The following is a 5,207-nucleotide window of genomic DNA, read 5'->3' as shown; positions in this document are numbered from 1 at the left end:
GTGATAATGTTCTCTTTCCAAGGACCTGGGATGTTTTTGGTCATTTTGTTAAAACAAGCAGATTATTATCCCTTGGTTAAGGTGGACAGATCTTCCCTTCACATCTTTTTCATAAAGTGAAATATTTATTTTTAAGAGGCTATCCTAGTGTGTTCCTAGTATTAGACTCACCCACAAATAGTAGAACCAGAACAAGTGGAACTACCTACAAGTAGGATTTCCTTGGAGAGTAGGTGTTGGAGGAACACATCAGGAAGCCCATGTTGCTGGAGTTTGCACTACTTCCTCCAAAAGCGATTGGTGGCCTTTTTAGAGGAGTCCATAAGCCTTGCCTGCAAATGGTGAAGCCTTTTGCGGAGCCTTAATAAACTAATTAAAAGCACCCAGTTGATCCCAACAATCAACAGATATATGAGATATCTCATGCCTGCTTTAAGATACCAAACTCACAGGGCTTGGCAGCTATAGTTATTCCCAGCTCTTACCTATCCTCATTCCTTGGTCTTTCTAATCATGATGTGGAGCAGGGCATTTGTTGTTTTTCCTCTTTGACTATTGCATTACCTGCTTCTTGCCCCCCCCCCCCCACTGGTGCCAAGCTTGGGGGTTGACTCTTAAATGTAAGCATTTTATCTCTTCCCCTTGGAGCTGTACGGTATGGCTTTTAAGTTGTGCCTGCCGAAAATTCACATAAATTGTCCTGTGTGGGATCTCTTGCTTGTGTCCTGGGCATGTGTTCGGCTTCAGTGTTTATTTTTCACTATGTTATCAGAATATGCAATTGCGTTTCAAGTCCTGAGCCAAGTCACACACAGTTTTCCAAGGCAAGAAATAAAATGTTTTTATTTTATTTCAAATAAGAACAATAATTTTATTATTTCTAGCCCACCTATCTGACCAGGTTTCAAAGGGCTTAATCCTAAAGAAAGACATTTATGACCAACACAATCTGTTTATAAGCAGTACAAACCTAGGACAGCTATACATCTTTTCACAATAACTGAAACCAGGAAATACCAATGAATTCCTGCAAATGAAACAGTGGATTCTGCAATAATCAACAAGTCCTTCCCCCCATATGATTATGCTCTGCTAATCAATGTTAGTCTCGTATTAGTGAGGTCTGCTGTATGATACACTGATGCTGTTAATGAAACTGCACCTTCACATAGGTACCTAGCTCTAAAGCACGGCCTTTCCCCACATTTTCCTTAGTTCTCTTTGATGCTTGCTTGTCTTTGCCCATGTATGTCAACTTTCTCTAGCTTTTCTGTGTGCCATTTGCCCTTTCACTGCTGGGTCAGCCAGTTGGTGTGAGCTGGGATGAAACTATGGAGCAGGGGTCAGCAACCTTTTTCAGCAGGGGGCCAGTAAACTGTCCCTCAGACCATGTGGTGGGCTGGACTATATTTTTTTTTGGGGGGGGGAATGAATGAATTCCGATGCCCGACAAATAACCCAGAGATGCATTTTAAATAAAACCCACATTATACTCATGCAAAAACACCAAGCAGGCCCCACAAATAACCCAGAGATGCATTTTAAATAAAAACACACATTATGCTCATGTAAAAACACGCTGATTCCCGGACTGTCCGTGGGCCGGATTGAGAAGGCAATTGGGCCACATCCAGCCCATGGGCCTTAGGTTGCCTACCCCTGCTAAAGAGCGCCAGAGTGTGATTGCCCTTCGTCAAAATGTTTGTGTTGGAACTGAGACAATTAGAAGAGTGCCCAGCATGAAATGTTGGAGTAAAAATTAACAACATACTGTTGAGCATTAGGTGAATACCTTTAAAAAGTCATGGATGAATTCCACACAAATACCATTCTTCATTGTGGGTCTGCTCCCTACCCCGTTATTCCTAGCCCAGTCTTAACAAACCAGTGACCGCTAGCATAGCACTCAACCACACACACACACACAGATGTTCACTCTTGCACAATCGCTCCTGCACATGCTTGCCATGTGCTCACAGCTTCACTGGTCCTGAGCTGGCCCTCTCTGGAGGAATGAACTTGTAGCTGCCCTTACCACCTCCAGTGCTAGCTTCAGATGTCCAGCTACGTAGGTCAAGCTTGCCTTAGTTCTCTCTTGGCTGCTTTTTAATGGATGCAGCTGCTGAAAAGAGGTGGATGCTTAGAAATGTGGCTTCTGTATATCTGAACATGTGGACTATGGGGCTGCTGGATGACTGCATCTTTGCTGCTTCAACACTCAGTAAAATACACTATAATAGTAGCAAGATCTGCAAATGTTGGCTTTCCAGGGGTGAGACAAGTGGGGTGAAAGGTGATTCCCCCCATGACCTTATAAAATTAAGCAATAACTTGACCAAGCTGTACTGTGGTCCTATTCAAACAGTGCTTCATTGAGCTGTCTTTGATGCCTTCAGGTTCATCCACATCATCTCTGCCCTTAAAACGGTTTTAAAATTATTAATACATGTTTAGGAAATCTGTTCCTAGCATAGTACTCCAAGCATATATAATCGAAAAGCTATCAAACATTCAAATTGTGAAAGCTCAGTTTTTAAAAAGAAATTAAGTAGCAAACAATTCATAAATATGGTTTTCTGGAAATGGGGGGGGGGGAGATGTTGAAAATAGCAAAAGAGAGAAGTCCCTTTCAGTTAACAGAAGGATATGATTCTTTGTAATTGCCAATTGATTATGCCAAAGTCTGCCTTCGTCTTGCACCATTTTGTAGCTGGCTCTGTCCCTAACATTCCCACTTTGTGACTGGTGGGCCCACATACAGTTTGGCCCTGGTAGTAGATAGTTTGAGAATCCCTGGTTTAAAGCTTTATATGTAAGCATCAGTACTTTGAATTGGGCCTGGTGATTTTACCTTCTTGGGCTCCATGATCACTGCAGATTGTGACAGCAGTCACAAAATTAAAAGACACCTGCTTCTTGGGAGAAAAGCAAAGACAAACCCACGCAGCATCTTAAAAAGCAGGGACATCACCTTGCCAACAAAGGTCCATATAGTTAAAGCTATGGTTTTCCCAACAGTGATTTATGGAAGTGAGAGCTGGACCATAAAGAAGGCTGATTGTTGAAGAATTGATGCTTTTGAATTATGGTGCTGGAGGAGACTCTTGAGAGTCCCATGGACTGCAAGAAGAACAAACCTATCCATTCTGAAGGAAATCAGCCCTGAGTGCTCACTGGAAAGACAGATCCTAAAGCTCAGGCTCCAATACTTTGGCCACCTCATGAGAAGAGAAGACGCCCTGGAAAAGACCCTGATGTTGGGAAAGATGGAGGGCACAAGGAGAAGGGGACAACAGAGGACGAGATGGTTGGACAGTGTTCTCGAAGCTACAAACATGAGTCTGACCAAACTGCGGGAAGCAGTGGAAGACAGGAGTTCTTGGCATGCTCTGGTCCATGGGGTCACGAAGAGTCGGACACGACTAAATGACTAAACAACAACAACAACAACAAGCCATAAACCAGGGCAATTGATAAAAGGCAAGCATAATATGGCCTGGAAAATATACAACAGAAAGTAATCCTGCTGCCATATTATGCATTGCTCTATGATAGTTTCTTTTGTGGATGGAACTCCCTCCAGCATTTAGAATGAACCACAGTGTTGTAGTCGAACTGCAGGAACTCCACCGGTATAGCATCCCAAAAAGATGTCCATAGCCTCTCCTTACAAGCTTCTAACCAAGGAGAGGCTGCCACCTTCTGAGACAGTCTGCTCCTTCAACTTCTTCTGATAGAATCTGGTTGTGGTTTATTACCAGCCATAAACAAATTTAAGATTACTTTGCATACAGGTGGGCTGCCAAAGTAAATCTAGGTGCACATAAATACTTCCAAAATGACCTATGTGGGACCTTGAAAATTCCAGGAAACAGCACCTAAATTTCTAAATGGGATACCTCTTGTTCTTTCCTTGTACATTACAGTAAACATGACCCAGTGAAAACAGTATTAATGGTGGGAACCATGCAGATAAGTGATACACAGACCATTTCACACATTCATCTCTATCATTTGATCCATCTTCACTCATAGAATCATAGAATGCAAAAAAAGAGGTTCCAGGGTTGCTGTAGGAAAAGAGTATGTCACACTTTCCTGTGAAATGCTCATTAGTGCTGCTTCCTTATTTTGAGCAACATATTCGGATAACAGCACAGCTGAAAGGAAAGGGCAGGTTTCCTGCATATCCAGATTTGATGCAAGCCCAGTTTTGTTTTAAACATGCCAAATTAAGATGTAACTTAACAATGTGATTCATATCTGATGCTGAGAATTGCTGCTTAATGTCAGAACATCCTCACTCTGGAGTCTAAAATAGAAAGAAAAGGGGGGAAAAGCCATCTCCACCCAAAACTTGGAGAGAGTTGAATGACGTTAATGGAGTGGCTATTGTGAGAGCAAGACTTGTTTTCCTTCCTTGCTCCTTGTCCCCGAATTCTTTCAAGCGGCTCCTATGTTTGCAGAATGCCAGTTACATAACTGCTTCTTCTGAGTTTGCCAGCACTGAGCACCATTAGTCTGTGGGTGGAAGTACAGTGTGTGATTGTTTAAACAAAGTCTGGCTTTTATTGCACAAGTATCCAGGTGGCACAGATTGTCTCTAGGGCCGGCACTGGCTCTTGGGAAGCCTTGGTAGGAGAGATGGTGGTTGGCCTGAACTGTGGAAGCCAGTTCCCTTCCTACCACCTCAAGAATCTGGGTTCAGAGCAGACAGCGTGAGCGCCCTGCAGTTCTGGGAAACGGCACAGTGGTTTTAAAAAGAGCCTCTCAAAGCTTAAAAAGACAGCCTCATTTGAGAGCCTCTCAAAGGTTTTCCATCGGAAGAACGCCAAGGAGCGGGTCCAATTTGCTTTAAATTATTTTAATCTGAATTGCTGTGTAGGATCAAAATTAGTACTTGGTTTGCAGGTGGCAGGAGCAGATTTTGTTTCCTGAGCTTGATTTCTGCTTCACTCTCTCTCGCTGCCTCTCATCCATATTCAAGCACAGAGGCTGCAGCGGTGATGCTTCTCCTGCAGATGCGCCAGTCACGTTTCATGCCAAAGATGCGCCATCATCTTCTGAGAGCATCGGGAAATGTGATTGTAGCAGCAGCAATAGCCCGAGTTGTGTGCCAGGACAGAAAGCCCGGCTGGAAAAGGGAACATTGGAGGAATGCATAATAGAAAGAGACGTCCTATTTTAGTCCTTGGTGTCCTTCTGCT

Source organism: Podarcis filfolensis (genome assembly GCF_964270895.1).
Source record: "Podarcis filfolensis genome assembly, chromosome: 2".
Taxonomy (NCBI): Eukaryota; Metazoa; Chordata; class Lepidosauria; order Squamata; family Lacertidae; genus Podarcis; species Podarcis filfolensis.
This window is presented reverse-complemented; position numbering follows the sequence as displayed.